The 26,355-nt window shown below is 36.2% G+C and overlaps 1 protein-coding gene across 1 annotated transcript in view; it reads right to left on the reverse strand.

The window, feature by feature from the left end:
• LOC127851689 (protocadherin Fat 4-like) overlaps positions 1-26,355 on the reverse strand; it is a 163,581-nt gene that overhangs the window by 126,317 nt on the left and 10,909 nt on the right. The window lies entirely within an intron of this gene.

Here is a 26,355-nt window from a genome sequence, read left to right on the forward strand (position 1 = left end):
ACAGGCTAATCTGGGACGACACTTTACGCACACACAGTGTTCACAGAACGAGGCTTATTTATAAAGACACACGGAAATACGGAAAAACTCACATTTACTATAACAGATAGATTAGAAACTTTATTTTTAAAAATGCAAATGCATAAAAGGTTTAGGGCGCTTAATAAGAAAAGTGTAAGTTCTAGGAAACAGTACGGTAAATTGGAACAGTTGAAGTTTGAGTAAATAGTACGTTTTTGGAAGAATTGACGTTTTAGTAAACATTACGATTAATTGAATTGTTTTAGTAAATAGTATGGTTAACTGGAAGATTTGAAGTTCTAGTAAATAGTATGGTTAATTGTAAAGGTTGAAGTTCTAGTAAATATTCCGCTTAACTGGAAGGGTTGAAGTTCTAGTAAATAGTACGGTTAATTGGAAGGGTTGAAGATGTAGTAAAAAGTACGGTTAATTGAAAATGTTGAAGTTCCAGTAAAAAGTACGGTTAAGTGGAAGGGTCTAAGTTCTAGTTAATAGTACGGTTGATAGGAAGAGTTGAAGTTCTAGTCAATAGTACGGTTAATTGGAAGGGCTGAAGTTGCTAGTAAAAAGTATGGTTAATTGGAAGGGTTGAAGTTCTAGTAAATAGTACGGTTAATTGGAAGGGTTGAGTGCTAGTGAAAAGTACGGTTAATTGGAAGGATTGAAGTTGCTAGTAAAAGGAAAGGTTAATTGGTAGGATTGAAGTTGCTAGTAAATAGTACGGTTAATTGGAAGGGTTGAAGTTCTAGTTAATGGTATGGTTAATTTGAAGGATTGAAGTTCTAGTTAATAGTTTTGTTAATTTGAAGTGTTGAAATTCTAGTAAATAGAATGGTTAATTGAAAAGGTTGAAGTTCTAGTAAAACGTAGGGTTAATTGGAAAGGTTGAAGTTCTAGTAAATGGTACGGTTAACTGGAATAATTGAAGTTCTAGTTAATAGTACTGTAAATTAGAACGGTTGACGTTCTAGTAAATAGTATGGCTAATTTTTAATTGGAAGGGTTGAAGTTCTAGTTTTCCGAGAACGAGGCTTAATTCACATGTTCAGATGTACATAAATCAAACAACTTACAACTGGCCGTACGAGATGGGTCTCGCCACTGTCCGGATGTACTGCGGCTGGCGCTCTATGATCTTAGGGGGCGGAGTCGGCTGGCGAGGGGACGGGGGGCGGTACTTCCCTGAAATTAACGAGACACGTGTCGTGTGATATATATAGTGTTTTAATGAGATGACGACAGAAAACTTGAACGCGATTGGCTATAGTTTTTAAAAGAATGATAATACTCAGGTTATTTATAAATAAGTAAAATTGAAAACGAATTTTTAAGAGATGTATTTCTATTATATTTGACTGACTGTCGAACTGAGAATAAACAAAATCAAGTAAATACTTACGTGGTGGTCTGAAATGAACATAAAAGGAAAAGAAGATAAATATCGTTGCATGAATATCAGGATTGTTATTAGTACTAGTAGAAGTATGACCATATAAAGTCACAAGTTGTGAATATCGCTTGAATGTTTGTCTTTTGGGAGTTTTTATCTTTCTAAATATTAACAAATTGCAATCAAGTCTTTACCAAATCTCTAGTATATATTTAGCTGTTATTGTTTTCGACGACACTATGCGCACATGCATTAAACCCAGTTTTCTCAGAACGCGTCTCATATTATGAATACGTAACAAATTGTCTCAATGAATTGCATCTCAATCGCCATTCAATTATTTTTCAGTTGCTTCTGCTTCATGAGTCAAAAAGCTTTCCAAATGTTTTACAAACAGGGCTGGTTTTGATCAACCTAACTAACAGCAGCGCTCGTATTCATATAAATTAATATCAAATTCGAACGTTCGGTCCGTTGTTTGTATATCTCATTAAAATAAAAATCTTAGATACGCAGATTGTGTGTCTCTTTTAGCAGATAGCATAGAGGAGTGCAAATGAATATGATTTGAAGGATTATGTGTTTGAATGATTTATTTTCGTTCTTTTTAATGACCTCTTTGTACTAAAATCACCATATCTGTTGTTTGCACATTCAAAGAATTAATTTATTATTGAAATAAACTTACTCATCGGGGGTGACCTGTCTTGGAGGGTATCTGGAAAAAAAACACATTTATCTTTCAAGTCATTTTTCTTTGGCGACGGTATTTTACGTCCCCGTGCTTAATACATACTAAATACGAAACATGTATGAGAAGTCCCAAATTGAAAAAAACCGCTTTATTAAAAAAAATAGCTTGTCCACGTTAAACATAACATTTCAATTAGAATTATTAAATAATTTGGCACCATTGATGATTTTTAAACTTAAAAAACAATCAGTGACAAACAGTATGGGTCACTTAGCTTTACTACCTAGCCCGTCTCTGCTGTCGCCCGTACTGCCGACAGTCGCACATGTTGCTCATGCCGCCGCCGCTGCCGCCGCACACGCCGCAGCACATGCGCAGACAGCAGTAGAGCAGCCCGCCGAGTAGTGCCAGGCCCATAAGAAGGGACATCACGAACAGCGCGATGTTCTCGCTGTGGTCGAAGAAACTGTACGCCGTCGTCGTTGCCACTGTACGTCACAATATGCTTATTGAAACATTTAATTTAATGTTACAACTTCAACTTTAGTTTACAAATCAACGTAGGTACCCTGATGACTATAAATTACAGACCATTCATAGCTGAATATAACCATGTATATTTTAGAACTCAAAAATGGTCGAAGTCTGAAAAAAACTTGACACGAATCAAGGTAACTGATTTTTTTAACGTTTTTCGGCTACGTTTAGTTGATTGTAACCCGCCATGGAGCAAGGTTCCATATGTATGCTCCAATCTTTAAACATAAAAGTGATTTCTTGGTATACATATATGCTTTTACTGCACTAATGTCGAGGAAAGAATAACAAAACGAGTGTCATGAACTTAAACCCTGTCTTCCAGTAAATCAAGATTACTTTTTAAGAGAGTATAGCATTGCAATCTCAATTATTAGGTATACTGTAACCTGTCGTGGTCGTAGTGGATGTGGTTGTCGTACAACCCGAGAAGATCACGTTGATTGTTGACGTGCCCGTGCGAGCCGGGGCTCCCTTGTCAACGGCTGTGGCGACGTACCTATAATACGTTACGTTACGTATCAGTAGTCTTTTATAAGTAAAAACTTACTTATTTAAGCGCGATTGAATCGAAAGCCGAAGACTTTTTGAAGCGCTCTCGAGTTCGTTTCGTGGACAAAACCAGTACTTGGTATCTATAGAGGGGATCTAAAGAACGCACCCACGGCGGGGATCGAACCCGCGACTTCCCAGTCAGCTACGTCGAAGTTATCGGTTATTACGATATTTGACTTTAAATCATGTGTTTTCTGCTTTTCATCGCCATGTCTTACTATGGGGAAACATTACGCCTAATTTGTATTAGCCCCGCATGTATCATGATTTGTTTCCAAACATGATAAAACGCGTTTTCGAACCGAAGCCAAATAATAACGGGTTAATACGTTTTCACAGAAGGGTTTAAAATGAGCCTCGTTCTGGGAAAACATGGATTTATACATCTGCGGAAAGTCCAGTTAAGGCGGAAAGTGCCATCACTGAAGAGCCTGTGCGAACTGAAAAAGCTCATCTAGGGCCACACCTTACACACGTGCATTACGCCAAGAACGAGGCTCATTAGAAAGCACAGTATGGCTCAGCGTCAACGTACGTTACGGTGGTTCCGGTTGCGAAGTCTGGCGACTTTGACAAGTAGATGTTGCAGTCCGCGCCGATTGTGTAGTAGGCGGATGAGGACGAACCGGATGCGCCGGAACAGGACACGTCCGCATTGGTTCCGCTATCCGCGTCCGTCACTAGCAGGGAACCTGTAAACAGGAGGCATTCGTTTTTTTCGGACATTATTTTGGACGCAGCAGTTAACTCGAATATGACGTCAAACCAAAAAACCATGCCAATAGTTTTAGACGCAACTTTTCATCTACATGTATATATAAGGTCGACAAATACTTTTGGTGATTTGAGATTCTCCGGTTAATAAAGTGGTTGATACACGCTCATTGTGCGAATAAGCTTGGTTTGTGGCCCGGTTACTACTGCGCTACATGGCGACACCAACATTGAACATATTCCAGTTTACAAAAATGTGTGATCCTTTACCTATCTGTGATCCAGCGACGTTGCAGGTGACGTCAAAAGTGTACGCCGTCGAGGAGAACGTAGGCGTGTTGTCGTTGTTATCCTGAAATATTCGTCAGATCTTATAAAATATCGTTAGTTATTTCTCTCAAGGCATTTTGCTGTTTGCTGATGCGACGAAATGACAGTCCATATTATTCATGCATTGCTACTTACCTCAGAAAGACTGTTAAATATATACCGAAGAAAGAGGCAATAACAGCAGCGTGGCGGACCAACGAACAGGGCAAAACATAATACCTCAACAATGTTTAGGGGGTATAGATTAATCTATAACGTAACAAAAAATAATATAACAATACGTTACCATTATTATTACGAGCATTTAAAATCTCCCTAATGTTAATTTTAAAAGGTGGTACGCTCTATACATAGTTGCGCGTAATACATGGTGAAGTACGGTAAATAAATTCACATACTGCAATCGTGATGGTGACCTGTGTAGACCCGGTTTTCTTGACGCCAGTGGTTCCTCCTGCGTCAACGCAGAACACCGTCAACACGACGCTTGAAGGCATAGCGTTTTGATCGACGTCATAGTTTTCCTTAAACGTCATTACACCGGCTGTGTTGATTGCAAACCTGACGCAAATGCACAAAACGTGTCCTAAATTGCATTGAACGTTTTGACGTCATAATTGCTGATGGAAACCGAAAACAATAAATCAAAATAAGTCAAATTTCTCTTTGCAAACTATAACGTTATTACTGCTGATATTAAAGCGGCCTTTTCGCAGATTTTGGCATATTTTGAAGTTTGTCATTAAATGCTTTATATTGATAAATGTAAACATTGGATCTTAAAAGCTCCAGTAAAAAAATCATGAATAAAATTAAAAAAGGAAAAAAAGTAGCCGGTACCAGGGCTCGAACCAGTGTCCCCCGGAATCCTGGAGTTAGTCTGAAGTAAAAACTCATTAGCCCTCTCAAGTATTCCACCGGGTATATACAGTGTAAGTATTTTATACGTTATATAAGCAATCTTCGTAGTTTTGTAAATTTAAACGACAACAACAGAACTCTCCAAATATTTCAATCGTTTCGCATTGCAACGCTTTATATTTTTTAGGTTTTCAAATCGTCAAAAGATACATATAATGGATATATTGAACTATGGTAAATGTTCAGTAATACTGTAACCTCACAAATATCATAACTAAAACGAAAATTTGCGAATCTGAAACAACTTTTTTCAATTTTGTCAATTTACCAAACCGTGAAAAGATCCCTTAAAAAAAATAGCAAAACAAAATTAAAGCACGCTATAATTCTTACTGTCATAGCTGCTTTTGACAAACCAAATTAAAAACACGCGATAGTTCTGATTGCAAGTTTTAACGTCAAAACTGATGATAACATGTGAAAGAAATAAATAGCTTCATATTAGTAGTTCTTAAAAAGACCATAGCGCCAACGACCTAGTAACTGCAGAATAATATGTAAATTATTGCTTTGACCGGAACTAAAAAGTCTCTGAAATGCGTACACATATAGACTCCAATAGAATGCGGAGTTTGTTAAAATTAAGAACTGACCGAAAACAAGTACATGCAATGTCTGGTGTGTAAAACATTTAATGTACCATTACTATGTCCAAACACTCGCTGACCGTGGCTTGTCCACGATATGTAACACCTCTTTTGGTATTGACCGTTCATTTGTAGCTGTATCAAAAGACGTTTCTGTTTTACGGGGAAAACGCAGAAAAGGCCTTTTTCGGAAATACTTTAAATGGCCTTAACTCGGAGCAGGACGAGTACATGTTACACACAGCTCAATATGTACTGACCAATTCTATGATGCTAAAGTAAGTAAAATTAATCAATGCTATGATGCTAAAGTAAGTAAAATTACTATGCATAATTACACAGAAATAACGCAGCTGTTCCTCCATAACATGCACTGTTTTATTTAACACTTACATACAGTTGTTTGCATCGTACTTTTTCGAGTGTGTGTGTTCGGGGGGGGGGGGGCATAACATATAAAATACTGGGCTGAAGTCTTTGTTTCAACCTATTAAGCTCGATATCATCGGAAGCCTCGAGTCCGTGTCTTTGGTAGAACCAATAATAAGTATCTGTGAGGGAGATCTAAAGATCGCTCCGACAGTGGCGATCGAACCCATGACCTCCCGGTCTCGGAATGGTCACTACGCAACGGCGACCTAAACGCACCTACCTGTTGCTGTTATTCGCTGCCTTGAACGCGTACGTCAGTTTCGATACATCCGTAACGTCCTGGTCTGAGCACGAGAAACTCGGGTCAAAGGACACACTTCCGGCCTGAAAACATTGACGAAAGCGCAATTAGTGCGAATCCTACATTACCGGTTGAAAAGACAAAATTCCGTCCAGCAAAAATTGACGCATTTGCAATAAATGTGAAACCTACAATCCTGAATGACAGGACAAACTTACGAACTGCAATATTAGACACACGCGTAAAAGGTCCAAGGACTATAAAACGGTAGATTTTTGTAGATACAAAATGCTCGTTTTCATTTATTTGTGCCCACAATTAATTCCCGCGAATATATCTATTCATACGACACACGAACACCATTTTAGTGTTCATGTGTCTTATGAATAGATATGCAAAACAATAATATGAAAGGAGCAATTTGTATCTACAAACATCTATTTTAACAGACCACATCTGACGTGGAAATGTCGGCAATTGCCATAAGAAAAACTGATTTTTAATTGGTTAAGTTTATTTAACGAACAATTGTACGAAATTTTCGTAGATTTTAAATAGAAATGCTATTTTAACCAATTTATGCCTAGCGTCTAGAAAAAAGGCCTTGGCAAACAGCGTAGATCCTGATGAGATGCCGCATAATGCGGCGTCTCATCTGGGTATGCGTTGTTTCCTTAAAGGAATGTCTGTAAGAAATAGTATAAATATAGAAATAAATATACTAGACATCCCTAATTTTGGAAATAAATTGATCCAATTTAGAATGATGGGAGAGTCCACTAGGCATACATGGATTAAATTCCCACTTACGGCGCCTTCCGACGTCGTCGCGTAGTACATGGTGTCAGAGAAGTAGGGGGCCTCATTGGCGTCCTGCACCGTCAACGTGTACATGAACGGACCTCCCGTGGCCGTGCCGTCGCTGACGTTAAACCCACACGTGTACGTCTTCACGGTCTCGTAATCTAGCGCCTGAGCGAGCTTCACGTTGCCGTCTGAAAAACATACACACATGACTTTTTGAATTTTACATAAGTGAACGTTGTTGTTTAGAGCATGTATTGTGTATGACAAACGTAAAACAATATTTGATGTATTAATGTGAACGATTTTTTGTAGTTTATAATCTAAATCATTTTATTTATATATAAAACTTCGCGGTGTGAAATCGACAGTACATCGCGAACATAGGCGACATAACGTCATGCACACTTAAAATAACGCAAGTAGATTGATCATTATATATATACAATATATACAATTCACTACGCATGCACAATTTGCATTTCTAGGTTTACCACGTGACGATGAGGATCAATCTACTTGCGTTAGTTATAGTTAACTGGCAGTTACCTGGTACACATACACAGTACAATTTTATTACCGAATATACTGAAAATATGAAAACTTAACAACTTTTCAAGTAATATAATATACCAGTCGTGCTATTTTAATCAATATAAACTAATAATTGTAAAAAATTGCGGAATTTTAGAACTTTTCTTTTTTCGTGAAATCTGGTTGACGGCCCCTTAACAGAAAGAGATATTAGCATAAAAACGTCAATCTTGTAGATTTGTTTACCGGTTAAGATCTTGAACAAGCTGGTCAAGATAGTTATGCAAATAACATCAGACTCGCACTGGGTAACATAGGATTAATGCATGTGCGTAAGGTGCGATACCATTTTAGCCTGTGCAGTCCACACAGGCTAATCTGAGAATACGTTTTCCGCTAACACTTGATTTTCGATAACAGATTTCTTTTAAACGAACACAAGCGGAGAGCATAAAGCCCAGTTCTTGATTATTGCGTGGCTCATACAGAGCTCCACTACGCAAATGCAACCTCAAATGAACGTTTTACCCATTTATGCATAGCGTCTAGAAAAAAGGCCTTGGCAAACAGCGTAGACGCAGATGAGATGATGATGCATGATGCGGCGTCTCATCAGGGTCTGCGCTGTTTGCTTAAAGGAATTTATGTAAGAAATGTTCTAAATATAGAAATAAATATACTAGACATCCCTAATTTTGGCAATAAATTGATCCAATTTAGAAGGCTGGGAGAGTCCACTAAGCATAAATGTGTTAAGACGAGTAACACTTACTGGTGTCGATGGTGAACGTGTTCTTGCCGTCTGGAGGTACACAGGAGAAGGCGTATGTGAGAGTCGTCGAAGCGTCCGGGTCCTCGGTTGTCAAGGTCATTAGGACGGACCCTAGGGCCAGCGACTCGAGCTGGGAGTCCGCCAGGCCAGGATCAAGGTTGACGATCCGAGGCACGGTGTTCTGGTCTAAAAACGGAGTGGCATGCGTCATATAACCCAGCGTCGAATGAGGCGGTAGAAGTTTATATACACTGTTAAATGTTCAGCGAAGTTTCGAACATGATTATTAAAGTACGCACTCCGACCAACATGTGTACATCGGTATCCAAAACTCGGAGTGTTTTTACTTTTAAAAAGATCAGTTTACAAACTAAATATTTGGAATCCATTATTAACGTACACGAATCAAATATCAACCAGTATCAAAATGTCAAATATCATTACAAGCATTCAGAAAAACAATCCACATGCAGGTATCAATCTAGTATCAACATTTAAGGCACTCAATTACATGAACATATTTCCAGCATTAAAGGGGCCTTTTCACGTTTGGGTAAATTGACAAAATAGAAAAAAGTTGTTTCAGATTCGCCAATTTTCGTTTAGTTATGATATTTGTGAGGAAACAGTAATACTGAACATTCACCATGCTCTAAAATAACCTTTATATGCATCTTTTGACGATTAAAAAACTTGAAAATTATAAAGCGTTGCGACGCGACACGAATTAATAATTTGGAGAGTTCTGTTGTTGTCTTTATATTTTGTGAAACTACGAGGATTGTTTATATAAAGTATAAAATACACCTGGCATTGTATACGGAAGGATGGTTGAGTGGTCTAAGTGGCAGTCTTTTTACTCCATGACTCCAGGGGTCAGTGGTTCGAGCCCTGCTGAGGGTTACTTTTTCTACTTTTATTAATTTTATTCTTGATTTTTTACCGGAGCTTTTCATATCCAATATTAATATTCATCAATATAAAGCGTTTATTGACAAACTTCAAATCATGCCAAAATCTGTGAAAAGGTCCCTTTAAATATTCCGGAAAAACAAACAAGATAAAATATAGTAAAAATAGTAATATAAAATCAGAATTAAGGAATTCAGCTTAAAAAAATGCAGTGAACCAAAACAAACAAAGGAGGGCAACCGAGATCAAAAGGTAGTGAATCAATTTCAAATACAGGTTACCATTATGTTAATGCATGCATCCAACATCAAAACGTATTGACTCAATATCAAAATGCTGGGTACCATAAAATGCAGGGGAAAATATCAAAGTGTTGGAATCTAGCATCAACAATTATATAATTAGGCAGGGATCAAATTTTCAAATGCTGGGTACACACGAAACACGCATGCGCTCTCTAGAACATCAGAAGATTTGTTGCTTAAATCAATCTTCCGGAGATGGTCGATGTATCACGATTAAGCCTCACGCAGACTTTATTTACTCGTGATACATCGACTATCTCCGGTATCCTCCGGCAACTCCTTAAAGTTGATTTATGCAACAAACCGTCTGCTGATCCTTACTTGTGAGTTGGACGATCTGTGTTTCGTAGACGTCTATTGAGTCCACAGTGTCGTGTGCCTTGATCGTCAGGTAAACTGTGGGGTATCTCGAGTCCAGATACTTGAAGTCCCTGTTGGCCTTGATGACCCCATTACCTGCAGCAATGTTTAACTTCCGGTTAGATTAACCCATTTATGCATAGCGTTTAGAAAAAAGGCTTTGGCTAACAGCGTAGACCCAGATGAGACGCCGCATAAATGCGGCGTCTCATCTGGGTCTGCGCTGTTTGCTTAACGGAATTTCTGTAAGAAATATTCTAAATATAGAAATAAATATACTAGAAATCCCTAATTTTGGAAATAAATTGATCCAATTTAGAAGGTTGGGAGAGTCCACTAGGCATAAACTGGTTTATACTGCGAACGATGAAGACGTAGCTTGTTAAGATGTCTTTAAGGCAATTTTAAAAGAAATTTTCATCCGAACATAATTGAATACATGTGTCTAATTCTGAAAATAGGCTTAAAGCCTGTGCGTAAAAGCCGTCCCAAATTATCCTGTGCAGTCCGCATGAGCTGATCAGGGACGACACTTTTCGCATAAAATTGATTTTAGCTTAGACGAGACTTAGAAAATGTCGATCCTTATAAGTCTGTGCGGAGTGCACATGTTTTAAGCCCTGTTTTCCGAGAGTGAAGCTTATTTGCTCCTTGCTGACACTCGTCGTGTTCATATGCACTTGTGCTAAATAAAGGTTGCCGCACTGTATTTTTTATGACTATAAATTAGATTTGAGATAAGTAAAATTGGAAGGGATAAAGTAAATTGCACGTTACTTGAATCGATTGTGAAGAATTCTGGTGAAAAGGAGGGATCGCTGACAAGGCTATATTCCACTAAATTTCCCCCACGACTGTTTGCGCTCGCCGTCTTTAGCGTTTTGCCTTTTAGCGTTGAAATGGCGTCGATCTTTAAGGCGTCTGCATAATGTATAAACAGAAATTGTAAATTTATAAAATCCGTAGTACTAAAAATACATGTATGATATTTCGGATGTTCGATACTACAATAACAAACGGCAGAGCTCGACCATCGGGCCGTTACTCTTGAAGTCAACAGATTTTAAGATTAAAAAAAAATATTTGAAACATGATAACATGTTACGGTGTGTTCTTTAGAACAGTTAACAACTCTTTCCGATCTTCGAGTACTTACTTTTTATGTCTGCGATTTTAAAAGATTAGTTAATCGCTAAAAACGTTATATTTAGTGCAACGTTTATAAATAAACATATGAGCCAGCACCGTAAGCCAGGATACAATTTCGTTTAGACAGCGATATTGGGCATGCTAAGTTATTCCAAAATAACTACTGTCAGTTAACCCTTTCAGTGCGGGAACCGGATTTTGAAGGCCTTTGCAAACAGTTTGCATCCAGATGAGACGCCACAGAACGTGGCGTCTCATCAGGATCCAAACTGTTTGCTATTCTGATAGTGTTCTTTGAAACAAATCGAAGAAAATGCTAATTTTAGAAATTCAGCAGAAGACATTTTAGCAGACGACAAATTTCCCAGCATGCAAAGGGTTAATGTGCTGATGTACTGATAAGCAATGCTCAATCGGTCATGATCGGCTCATGTACAACTTGAAAGTATATTGGGTACTCTCTACTTTACTTCAAAATACCAGATGTGCAGACAGTATACCCCGCAGTATTGTCCGTACCCGTAGTACATTGTTGTAGACTCACGAGTACCCTCGGTACTTCTTAGTAGTACCTGAGCCGACAATAATCAAACGAGCGTAAGTAACTCGTATATAACTTTTTTTGCAGTACCAGCAATGTTGGGCAGGGTAAGTAACTCGTATATAATTTACTTGCAGTACCAGCAATGTTGAGCAGGGTAAGTAACTCGTATATAACTTACTTGCAGTACCAGCAATGTTGGGCAGGATGAGTAACTCGTTTATAACTTACTTGCAGTACCAGCAATGTTGGGCAGGGTAAGTAACTCGTATATAACTTACTTGCAATACCAGCAATGTTCGGCAGGGTAAGTAACTCGTATATAACTTACTTGCAGTACCAGCAATGTTCGGCAGGGTAAGTAACTCGTATATAACTTACTTGCAGTACCAGCAATGTTCGGCAGGGTAAGTAACTCGTCATGCACCGCACGGACGGTAATGTTGTACCTTCCACTACTACCGGAGTTCGAGTCCGTGCATTCTATGGTGTTGATGTAGGGTTTTGTGTTGTCTGGGCTTGGCAGAGCGCCCGCCCGAATATAAAACTTCCATTCTGTCAATGGATAAGAAAGACAAGTATTATTTACTTTTCAAATTTAATTTAAAATTAAAAACCCTATGCAATTATCATAATTTCATCATCAGTATCATAATCGTCGTCGTCCTCGTTGTCGTCGTCCTAGTTTTCGTTGTCCTCGTCGTCGTAGTCAATCATTATATTCAGCAAAATCATCATTGAAATATCGTCTCAATTACTAATAGTATCAGCATAATCATCATCACCATTGTCATCATTAGTAGAACCATAATAACAATCAATTCCCTGAAAAACTCAAGCTTCGTTCTGTGAAAACCGGACTTAGTGTATGTGTGTAATGTGTCGACCCTGAATAACCTGTGCAGTCAGCCTCAGTGCTCACGCTGCTGCCAGACATTATCGCCAATGGCGATTATTTTATCCAACTGGCTATTATTTCTTAAAATTGTCTAGAAAAAATGGCGATTATTTTATCCGCCTACATAAAAAAACAAATTGCCACTAAATGTTGTCCCGCGATTGCGAAACGCCTGCAAATCGGGCCATCAAGCAGGAAAAATCGATAACGAGATTACCTGTGTACACACTCGACCCTGTGTATTGTCATACACGCGTCAATAACTTCTGCGACATTGTGGCCTAGAGCATTTTTCTCAATCAGTGTCCGACAGCAGTGATATATTTCGGAAAAAACGTCTTTAATCTCCCTGTGCTTTACCAGTTATCGGTAACTGTTAGATCTTTGTTAATTTTTCGCCAATTATTATTTTATCGTCATTATTGAAAATCGCCGCTAATATTGTTGGCTGGTTTTGTTTTGCACGCCGTTTTTTCTGCAATTAGATTACGTTGAACATTGCTTGATGAAATAATTATTTAATCGCCATCAACTAATTATCCCCGTAATTACCGCTGTTTGTCGTCTGCTTTAACATAATGATTCCAATTTTTAACCAGGTAACCTGGTTTTCCCAATTCAAAGGGACCCGGCATATGCCATGGTCAGCTAATTTTAACGAAACACGTGTTTGGAATTACACTAAGGTGGTGTATTTTAACTCACGCGCTGTGACGTTAATTGATGTAAACATGATCGGCATTGCGAAAGTGTTATTTTTAGAATAAATCATTTACAAGTGATATTGGCCTCTGCCTACAATATTGCGGCCGATGGCAAACGCCGTATTAAGAGATAAAGTAGTCGAACGATATGCACATTTTAGATTATGCATATTAATATTTTATATTATGCATATTTCATGTGCAAAACGCGTACAATTTTTCGGATTACCGTTTTCGGATACTGTATTTTTTTTCGTCCATTATGATTTATTTTCGAAGTTCATAACAGCAAAAATAGAATGACGTATACACATGCGGTGATACGGAAGGTGTGGTTTATAATATTTCTAGTATTCACCAAAAATTGCAATTGGAAAAACTATAAAAAATAGTATAATTAGTGCTCTGGGTGGGTTGGGGCCTCTGCCCTTAATTCTTATGTGTATGTAACTGTAGCTGAGATCTGGTTTGTTAAGTCACACCCACAACATTGATTTTATTCTTTATTGTAAAGCCATGATAATATTTATAAGAAAATGACACACTGATATTATGCTTGTTTTTGAGTATATATATATATTATAACTTAAATCAATAGATATACATTTAATAAAACATAGATAAAATGAGATTCATGGTTTTTTCTTTCTTTTTGCCTTCAGTACCGTTTTGCGGAAAAGTCCGCATATGTTTTGGCTATTATTTTTTTAAGGAAAAAAAATATGGCTATTATTTTCTGAAGGCCAGAGTGAGCACTGAGCCTGTTCAGTTTAGGCTGAAAGTGTAGTCCCAGATAAGCATATGCATTCAAAAACACAGATTAATCAGCACGAGACTCATTAAATCAAAACCTTTGGTAGTGGTATCCTCTCGCAGAACAAACTCTCTGTTTGTGCTGATGGAGTCGTTATACGTGATGGTGTGGGAACAGGCGAAGGCGTCCGCGTCGGGGTCTGTTACGTTGAGAGTGTACAGGTACCGCTCCTGGGTCTCCAGATTGCCGACGTAAATGTTGCGAGGCAGGTCGTTCACCGTCGGTGGCTGAAATGAAAATCAAAGCGCTGAGAGCGTTTAATACGATTGGTGGACAATTGGCATCACAATGCTGGGAGCTTTAAAATACTATTTGCGGACACTAAAATGGATGAAAGCGGACAATGGAAATTAAAAGCAAGACAATTATGAGCAAATTTTATCTGAAAGGAACATTTTAAAAATAATAACTCACTTGTCTGTATATTTTTTTCCGCATTAAAAGGGGCCTTTTTACGTTTTGGTAAACAGACTAAATTGAAAAAAAGTTATTCAGGTTCGCAAATTTTCGTTTTAGTTATGATATTTGGGAGGAAACAGTAATACTGAACATTTACCATGCTCTAATATATCCATTATATGCATCTTTTGACGATTTAAAACCCCGAAAATTATAAAGCGTTGCAACGCGAAACGAATTAATAATTTGAAGAGTTCTGTTGTTGTCGTAATATTTTGTGAAACTACGAGGATTGCTTATATAAAGTATAAAATACATCTGGCATTGTATTCGGAAGAATGGCCGAGTGGTCTAAGTGGTAGACTTTTTACTCCAGGACTCCAGGGGTCAGTGGTTCGAGCCCTGCTGAGGGTTACATTTGTTTTCTTTTTTAAATTTTATTCTCGCATGTTACTGGAGCTTTTTGTATCCAATGTTTACATTTATCAATATAAAGCATTTAATGACAAACTTCAAAACTTGCCAAAATCTGTGAAAAGGCCCCTTTAAGAGTTAATCGGATAGATCAATATTTGATTGAACATCATAAGAGATATTAACTTTTTGAACGTGTTTTTCGAGGAAGCAACCAATGCTAAGCACAGAAATCTTTGGCTTATTTTAATTGTCTTTTTTTTTCAAGTGCAGTTTATTTTAAGGATATTCTGATTATTAAGGTCTCAAAATGTAAACGGCAAAAATCAAAACGTAGCGTGAATTGGCCTTACATTCATGACAAAACAGGGCTCATGATTGAAATCAGGGATTAATATTAGATCAACCCATATTTTTATATGACTTCTGATTTGGATGAACAAAAAAGGTTCTCAGAATCTCAATCAGGCCTTTCAGTCAAGATCTAGGTTTATTTGAGGTTTCACAATATGGATCTATCTGAGGATTATATTTTAGATTTTGATTTTAGGCAAAGATCTATACTTTTCTAGGATGCCATATGTTTCATTGGACAATAATTTTCATTGACTACCTAGATTGACCGATACAAAACTTTAACACAAACTTATAGGAAAATGACCGCCGAATATTCCTCCCAAAATCTGAAATCCACGAAGTTTCGTGTCAACGAAATAGTAAAAAATGCACGAACTATCCTCCCAACGAATGTAATGATGTAATTTATTTGAAAACTTATCATGACTACAATATGGAAACGGTTTTTTCCCAGCCTTGTCAAATGGGGATTTTTTAATCGATACAAGTGAAAAAATCGGGATTTTTTCGACAAAAAGAACCAAATTGGAATTTTTTTGTCAACAAATATTGACACAACAGGTCTTTTCCTGGTCATTTTGGATAAAATCATATAAATTATAGTTATATATTCTTTAGGTTGTTTAAAAAATAAAATTGAGATATACTTTATAATAATTATAAGTCATAAGACACTCTTATATTAACCAATTAATGCCCAGTGGACTCTCCCATCCTTCTAAATTGGATCAATTTATTTCCAAAATTAGGGGTGTCAAGTATATTTACTTCTATATTTAGAATATTACTTACTGAAATTCCTTTAAGCAAACAGCGCAGACCCAGATGAGACGCCACATCTGGGTCTACGCTGTTTGCAATGTCCTTTTTTCAGGACGCTAGGCTTAAATGGGTTAAAAAAACATGGGGGGGTGGAATTTTGTTTTCTAACTTCGGTTTGGGATCGGGTCCGTTTTACGGCCATTTTACATAGCAAACAAAATGCGGAAATGACAACATTGGTGATATATATAGGAACGGGATGTGGTCACTTGAAGTCCGAACATATTAAATAAAAATGACATTTCAAGTTAAGGTAGCCATAACTAGAAACTTACATTAATTTGCATAAAACAACAACGGATCTTTTATTTCTAGAAAGCAGTTTTGCTAAGCGAGGAAAAAGGTTAGTGTCGAATAAATATATTTGTAATTTACTGATATTCTATATATACATCGTTGTCTGTTATTAAACTACAACATGAAAAAAAACACGAAAACTACAGAAAAAGAAGAAGAAGAAGACGAAGAAGAAGACGAAGAAGAAGATAAAGAAAGGAGCACGTTGAACACGCGATACACATCAAATGACGTTATTCTTTTATATTCGTCACGTAACATTCGCGATTACGATATTTTGTATGGAAATAAAAACTCCATGTTTTCGGGGGCAAATTTTAAAGCATGACCAACTTTTACCTAAAAAGTTTGAACGAAATATGCCTTTTACTGTACTATTTTCATAAGTATTCTTTCCGGAAAACAGAATTTCAAAATTAGGGTTAATCAAATGATTTAATAGCATTCAATACAGCGGATTTCAGACAAAGAACATTGTCTTATTTAAAGCAATTATAAAACACCATTATATATTTGAGTTCGAGCTGCTGGAAAAAGAACCAAAATGCATGTGCGATAAGTGCCGTCCCAGATTAGTCTGTGCAGTCCGACATTTTCCGACTAAATTGGATTTTTGCAAAGAAGAAAAAAATACCATAACAGCGGAAATTGATGTCCCTGCTTAGCCTGTGTGGACTCTACATGATAATCTGGTCCAACACATTACGTACATGCATTAAGCCCCGTTTTCATAGGACGAGGTTCGAATGAATTCAGGAAGCTGATTGTTATTGCGCATGTCCCGTTTTCCCCGAGCGAGACTCATTTGTTTACCAGTTGCAATCCGCCAATCAATGCATTCTTCAAAAACATGGAGTACATGTAAAAATCGAATCTATCAATTTCAATCAAATATTGGATCAGGGACAGTCCTTTAACCCATTTATGCCTAGTGGACCCGCCCATCTTTCTAAATTAGACCAATTTCTTTTCAAAATTAGGGATGTCTATTATTTTTATTTCTATATTTAGAATATTTCTTAAAGAAATTCCTTTTAGCAAACAGCGCAGACCCTGATGAGACGCCGAAGCATGCGTCGGCTCATCTAGGTCAACGCTGTTTGCCAAGGCCTTTTTCTAGACTTTAGTCATAAATGGGGTAACTTTGAACACTGAAATGTTTTGAAATGGTGATATAAAGAAAAAAACGGATGAATATATCAGTCATAGTTCGCAATTCAGTTGCGTTTAATGATATGATAAAAAGTTCTTGTTGAATAGAAATAAAATCAATGCCGGATTAAATCATAAGTATACAGATCACATGGAGTCCTCTTTTTAGAGAGAAAATGAAATTAACATATTTTCTAGTTCATTTACTCCGTATCTCAATTGAAATGTATGATTAAAATACTATTGAAAACGGCGAAAATCCTAACTAAACAAACAAACATTTTTGTGATAAAAGTGATATGAAGTGATATACTCGTATTTAGCGAACTTCGCAGAACTCAGTTTATATTGGCTCTATTAACAAGCTTTGCATGTGTACAGTGTGTAGTAAAAGCACGACTTTTCCTTAATTTTTACGCTCGTATCTTTAACCCATTTATGCCTAACGTCTAGAAAAAAGACCTTTGTAAACAGCGTAGACACAGATGAGACGCCGCATGATGCTCAAAGAAATTTCTGTAAGAAATATTCTAAATATAGAAATAAATATACAAGACATCCCTACTTTTAGAAATAAATTGATCCAGTTTAGAAGGATGGGAGAGTCCACTAGGAATAAATGGGTAAAAAACTCAGCCTCATGATTCATGTACATAACTAACAACGTTGTTACTTTATATATTCACAACGAGAAACACTTTTGTTTTTGTTTAAAATGTTTATGTTTAGCCAATACTAAATAGAACAATAACTGATGGTGATACATCCACAAACTTGACGAATGGGTGCATATGTAAAGCTTTGACAATGAGCTGCTGTATTTTGATCTTTGAACTCAATGTATGACATTGCATTTAAAGGTCTCTTCTGTTCCGTCGCCGACCTCACATTTCCCGTATGAAATTTTGGCCAAGGTATTTTGGAGTCCAACCACGGCTTGCTAAGAGCTCGGACTTTCTATACTTTTACATTGGAGTCTCAATCATTTATTGACCCAACCTCCTCCCTGAGATTTGACGGGAACCAGCATAGCTGGATCAAATACATGCCTTCATAACCAACCACGTGATGATAGCCTAGCCACGTGGTGCAATAAGTCAACCGTTGTTATTTTTACTTTTTTAAGCTAGGTATTTTTTTAAATAATGAACCTAAACTTATAAACTTTTTTTCGGAATGTAAAAGAAAATGACACTACTTTTCATAATATAATACCAAACCAATGAAATAAAATCCTACCAAATCTGGTAGGATTTTCATGTGATGGCAGAGATTGTATGCAAGGAACGACAACTCTGAGTGGAGATTGATATTGACCCTGATAAAACTAGACTAAACATGTACGTGAAGTGTCATTCCATATTATTTCATATACATTTTCATTTTAAGGAAGTCTCTTCTAAACAAAAAGTCAATTGAAATGATAAGGTTCGTCCCTGATTAGCCTGTGTGGAATGTGCAGGCTTTTCAGCGACGACACTTTACGTATATGCATTAAATCCCGTTTTCACAGAGCGAGGCTCATATGGGCAACCATGTTTGTTCAAAACCCGTCTATACATGGGGGACATAGTGCTCGGACAAGACATTTAAAAAAAATGACGTACATTGTACTTAGACATTTGACTTGTAAGTAAGATGGCATTCTATACATAGATGGTGACGTCACTACGTTATTGTCAGTAAGACCGGTGTGTACACAATGAGTAAGATGATGACGTAATATGATGACGTAACATGTACAAGATGGCTGTTGTGTGCGACACTAGATTTTCGGTACGTGAAAACTCCTGGCAACATACTTCCATGCGGTCTTTTATGTATATGTTAGTTAAAGTCTATGAATAGAATGTTTTTAAAAACCCAACACTTTTTTTCAGTGCTGGCATAAATACACCAGATTATGTCTTACCCGCGAATTACTTATATTGAATAAATACGTATTTCGTGCTCGACAAAATACCAATGGATCTAAATAAACACACGAATTGCATCCATATACTCCAAATCGACCTATACAATCTCAATCATCCGATCTCATCGGGTAAACAGTCTTAAAAGGGTTATGTTTTTGTTTTATACAACCGCGAAATATGTTGATGAACATGTACTTAATGTCATCGAAACAAGCCTGACATGTCATCATCAAAACATGTCCGAGATTTCATCGAAACTAGACTTTCACTAAATAAATGAACACAAATATTAACGTACATAGATAATAACAAGACCATTATTTATAAGAGAGAGATTATAGAAGTTCCCCAATTGAGGTTTGAATATTCGAACTCCTAACCTAACTTTTAAAAATCCGTGACAAATGTAGAGAAAGTTCACGTTGAACAGTCAGTGATATGATTAAATGCATAAAATAGGTGAAACGGTTGTTTCAACATGTACAGGTGAAACTTACATATTGAAATCGCTGTTTGAAATTTACCGGATTAAGGTTTTACCACAACTGATAGATCTTGAATAATATCTATTTCACGCTCGACAAAAAACAATGATTCTAATTCAAACACTCGTGGTGCTCTAAATCAACACTCGTGGTGCACCCAAATACCAAAACCTCATCCTATCAAAAGCTAAATTGTCAAATAAACATCATGTCACGTGGTGCACCCAAATACCAAAACCTTATCCTATCAAAAGCTAAATTGTCAAATAAACATCATGTCACGTGGTGCACCCAAATACCAAAAACACATCCTATCAAAAGCTAAATTGTCAAATAAGCATCATGTCTCGTGGTGCACCCAAATACCAAAAACTCATCCTATCAAAAGCTAAATTGTCAAATAAGCATCATGTCTCGTGGTGCACCCAAATACCAAAACACATCCTATCAAAAGCTAAATTGTAATATAAGCATCATGTAAATAGGCAACTCTTCAAACATTAGTTTTATTCACACACGTGCAAAATATGTTGATAAACTGGAAATTCATGTCGTCAAAACTAGCTCGACGTGTCATGCAACAAGCCTGATATATCATCAAAATAAGCTCCAAATGTCATCAAACTGAGCTCGACATGTCATCGAAACACTCTTTCACAGTCCTAACTACATTTTACTTTCTTGAAATAATTTTACTTTCCTTCCCTTAACTCAGTTTACTTTCCAAACTATATTTTACTTTCCTAATTGTTGTATGTATCTTTCCTCCACTAAGAACAAAAACTAATTTTTGCGCTGCAATTTATATGGTTTACAAATATTCAGAATTCAGTAAATAAACAAGGTATTTCGAAAGGCAGCAATCCAAAATGAAATCACTTTGCAAGCATTTTATAAATACTTTTATCGTAGTTACAATCTGATTCACGATCTTCAATCACACTTTTCTTTACTGCTACTACTGCTACTGCTACTGCTACTGTAAACTAATTATTTGACGTGTGTTGACCGATCTTTGAATTTAACTCAAACACATCGAAAAATGACGATGCAAAGTCCTTATTTTTCAAAAATTAGAAATCAACAAATTTACGTGTCTACGATAAAAAAGTCATACTTTTAAAAAAAGAAACAACATAACAACACGAAATTGTCATGTCGAAGAATATAAATGAGTTTACAGTTGTTTGAAATCACTCATTCTTCGTAGTCTACGATTAACGATCTGCATTAAAATTCAGTGTCATCTAAATCGTTTAAGTAATTGATGTATTTGTGTAACACTATTGATGTGTTTGTATTATAATTATAATAACACGATACTTCAGGTAACTTGGATATCTCATTTCACTTGTTTACATTACCTATCAGGAATTATTAAATATTCAATCAGTATTGTTAACTGTCAAACTATTTTGAGCTCATGGTATTACGCCCATTCTATGCCATTATTGTAAATATATGCCGCAAATATTTAGGGACTTTTCAACTTGTATACAATATTTTGACGTGAAAAGGAAATTATGCACTTCACATCAAACGCTCAATTCCTTAAGTGGCACCCGTGAACATATTTGACACTCTTAAACACGGTCTTGTTCACTCTCGAAGCACGACATATAATCAAAATTAGACCAATTGTGAACATATCGTGACATTACATGAAACCTTTACGAACATGAATAATAAACAATCTTTAATTACACTAAATTATTGAAAAAGGAGAGACAAATCAACTCCCCTCCGATGATTGAACATGAAACCTTATGACCTTTACGTTGATTGATGGCAAATTCACAAATATGTGAGTAGATGTAAACACATTTGATAAACGGCAATCGTACATGTAAAAGTTCATTTAAATCACATCCTTTTCAATGAATGTACACAATAGCTGCGTGTCAATAGATTGTATTCACTTAGATGCGTTGCATTCGATAGCTGTGCGGGATTTGTTTTTTTTATCGTTATTTAAACGGCCAGTAAACACCCATAGGTATAACCCCAGTAGTGTAAAAGTCTCAATTTAGAACGAAATTCAGTTTTTATTTAACGATTTCATATATGTTTCTTTGTGTTGTAACGAGAACTTCATTTTACTTTTCTTTTACTACAGTTGACTTGCCAGAATACATTTCACTTTCTATACTATTTTAAAACCTCCCTTTACTACATGTCAGTTTCCTAACTACACCTAACATACATAAAACATGTCAATTTCATGATTTTATTTCCCTTTTTAAAGACATTTTACTATCATAAATACATTTTACTTTTCTAAACATATCTCTTTATCCTTTAACATGTTTATTTATAAACTACATTTTATTTCCCTAGTACATTTCACTTTCCTTCTTACATTTAACTTTCATAGTACATTTAGCTTTTCTAACTATAGTTTACCTTCCTAACAACATGTACATGTACATTTTAATGCGCAATTTACTGACCTAACTACATTTCACATTCTGATTCATCTCGCATTCATATTTATTTTTCTTTCATAACTACATTTTCTTTTCGTACTGCATTTAAATATCCAAATATATTTTTTTTTACTTTTCTAACAACGTTCTACTTTTTACTGTTTTATTTTGCAAATTCAGTTACATTTCCTAATTATGTTTAACTTTAATAACACATTTAACGTTTATAGAACGTTTTCCTTTGCTAAGTAAATTTTCCTTGATCACTACATTTTACTTTAATTAATACATTCTTATTTAGATTTTTCTTTCGAAACAAAATTTTATTTTTAAACTAAATTTTCCCTTTATTACTTCATTTTACTTGCCCATAGTTTACTAACTTCATTTAATGTTCTTAACTTGATTTCCTATCAAAATTTCTTTGTCCCTCACTTAGAACTAAGACTCACGTTTGAGTCTCAGTGTTAATGGTCTTTAAAACAAGCTGTATTAAGGCTCTGCAAATAGAAAAATCTACTGATGTCTTGTAAGAATTATGTTTAGACCGGTATACAAGTGTATTTGCAAGGGTGGCAATCCAAAATTAAGCCTCCGGAATAAATTAACTTTCGCAACCATTTTGTTAAACAATCTATAGTGGATAACACTCTTTGATTAAAGATCTTCAGTCACACTGTTCATTATATGTTAATTCATTTATTTCAATGGATAGTTTATAACAATACAAAATATATTTAAATTGTGTTTACGACAACCTCACTTTATTTGAATATTTCATTTCAATGGTGGAAATCATCTATGAGAAAGACCCGAATTACTATTATTTCATAGGTTTTGTTCACTGCGTATACACTTTTATGCACATCATAAAATATACATTTTATGGCTATATTGTTGATATCATTCACTAGCATTACAGACTATTACCAGCTTTACAACATAACAATAATAAAGTTAGCTATTATGTATTTACGATAACCTCATTTAATTTGCATAATTCATTTTTAGCTCATCTATTTTTTGAAAAAAAATTATGAGCTATTGTCATCACCTTGGCGTCGGCGTCGGCGTCGGCGTTGGCGTTGGCGTTGGCGTTGGCGTCGGCGTCCGGTTAAGTTTTGCGTTTAGGTCCACTTTTCTCAGAAAGTATCAATGCTATTGCATTCAAACTTGGTACACTTACTTACTATCATGAGGGGACTGGGCAGGCAAAGTTAGATAACTCTGGCGTGCATTTTGACAGAATTATGTGCCCTTTTTATACTTAAAAAATTGAAAATTTTGGTTAAGTTTTGCGTTTAGTTCCACTTTTCTCAGTAAGTATCAATGCTATTGCATTCAAACTTGGTACACTTACTTACTATCATGAGGGGACTGGGCAGGCAAAGTTAGATAACTCTGGCATGCATTTTGACAGAATTATGTGCCCTTTTTATACTTAAAAAATTGAAAATTTTGGTTAAGTTTTGCGTTTAGTTCCACTTTTCTCAGTAAGTATCAATGCTATTGCATTCAAACTTGGTACACTTACTTACTATCATGAGGGGACTGGGCAGGCAAAGTTAGATAACTCTGGCATGCATTTTGACAGAATTATGTGCCCTTTTTATACTTAGAAAATTGACAATTTTGGTTAAGTTTTGTGTTTAGGTCCATTTTATTCCTTAAGCATCAAAGCTATTGCTTTCATACTTGCAACACTTACTAACTATCATAAGGGGACTGTGCAGGCAAAGTAATGTAACTCTGACTGGCATTTTGACAGAATTATGTGCCCTTTTTATACTTAGAAAATTGAAAATTTGATTAAGTTTTGTGTTTAGGTCCACTTTATTCCTACAGTATCAAAGCTATTGCTTTCATACTTGCAAGATTTATGAACTATCATAAGGGGACGGTGCAGGCAAAGTTATGTAGCTCTGACTGGCATTTGGACGGAATTATGGGCCCTTTATACTTAGAAAATTGAAAATTTGGTTAAGATTTATGTTTTGGTCCACTTTACCCCTAAAGTATCATAGATATTGCTTTCATACTTGGAACACTCACAAACTATCATAAGGGTACAGTAAAAGGACAAGTTTCATAACTCTGGTTGTCATTGTTACGGAATTATGGCCCTTTTTTGACTTAGTAACTTTTAATATATGGTTAAATTTTGTGTTTCGATCCACTCGAAGTATCAAGGCTATTGCTTTCAAACTTCAAATACTTACATGCTATCATGAGGTTACTGTACCTGGCAACTTGAATTTTACTTTGACCTTTGAATGACCTTGACTCTCAAGGTCAAATTATTAAATTTTGCTAAAATTGCCATAACTTCTTTATTTATGATTAGATTTGATTGATACTTTGATGAAACTACTCTTACCTGACATACCACAATAGACTTCACCCAAACCATCCCCCGTGCCCTCCCCCCCTCCCCCCCCCTCCCCCCTCCCCCCCCTTAATTTTTTTTTTTTTTTTTTTTTTTAAGATCATCTCACAAATGACCACCACACCCTCACACTATACCCCCACCCCACCCCCCCCACCCCCCCACCCCCCACCCCCAATTTTTTTTTTTTGATTTTTTTTTTTTTTTTAAGATCATCTCACAAATTATCACCACACCCTCACACTATACCCCCCCCCCCATTTTTTTTTTAAAACGGTTATGTTTGAAATACCGTCCAACCATCGCACCCAAACCCCCCCCCCCCCCCGATTTTTTTTTTTTTTTTTCGCTTTTTTGGAAGATAATGTAATAAATGTCCACAACCCCACACTATACACCCCTCTTCACTCCACTCCTCCCTCCTTTGTGATTGAAAATGAGAGTCCCTTCACCTTTAAAAAGAAAATAGATGAGCGGTCTGCACCCGCAAGGCGGTGCTCTTGTTATATTTCACATTAACGCTTTTGAGGACATGAATTACTTTCATTATATACGTTTTGTTCACTGTGAATACCCTTTTATGCACATGGTAAAATGGACATTCCATTGCTATATTACTGATATCATTCACTGACATTACAGACCATTGTCAAGTTTACAATATATTGACACGAGGATAGGTATGATATATGAGGGTAGATACACTGACAGCTTCAGAATGACATGGCTATAAAAGAAACGATACAATTAAATGTTACATGGTACAAATGATGTATTTTTATATGGTCAGTCTCTAATGTTACCATCTTAAATATTAACGTATTTCAATCATGCAATCAATTTGAATTACGTCATTAATAATTAAATTAGTAATATTAAAGAACAATATGCGCCACATGTTAACACTGGTGATAACTTAGATGATATTTCAGATAATGCTCTACCATCAGTGGCGAGCGCTAAGAACAATATTCGCTACATGTTAGCACTGGTGATAACTTAGATGATATTTCAGATAATGCTCTACCATCAGTGGCGAGCGCTAAGAACAATATTCGCTACATGTTAGCACTGGTGATAACTTAGATGATATTTCAGATAATGCTCTACCATCAGTGGCGAGCGCTAAGAACAATATTCGCTACATGTTAGCACTGGTGATAACTAAGATGATATTTCAGATAATGCTCTACCATCAGTGACGAGCGCTAAGAACAATATACGCTACATGTTAACACTGGTGATAACTTAGATGATATTTCAGATAATGCTCTACCATCAGTGACGAGCGCTTTTTTAGAGACTTACTCACGGAACTGAGGGAGAAAAGCTATTTCTAATGATATTTACAAAATTGGCTCACGTGGAATTTCAAAGATGATGAAAAATTTATGGAAACAATTGATGTTGTATTTAAGGTCGATACATACGTGAAAACATAAGGCTTATATAATTTTAAGTATGAAGTTTACTAAAACGAATGATA

Source organism: Dreissena polymorpha, chromosome 11 (genome assembly GCF_020536995.1).
Source record: "Dreissena polymorpha isolate Duluth1 chromosome 11, UMN_Dpol_1.0, whole genome shotgun sequence".
Lineage (NCBI taxonomy): Eukaryota > Metazoa > Mollusca > Bivalvia > Myida > Dreissenidae > Dreissena > Dreissena polymorpha.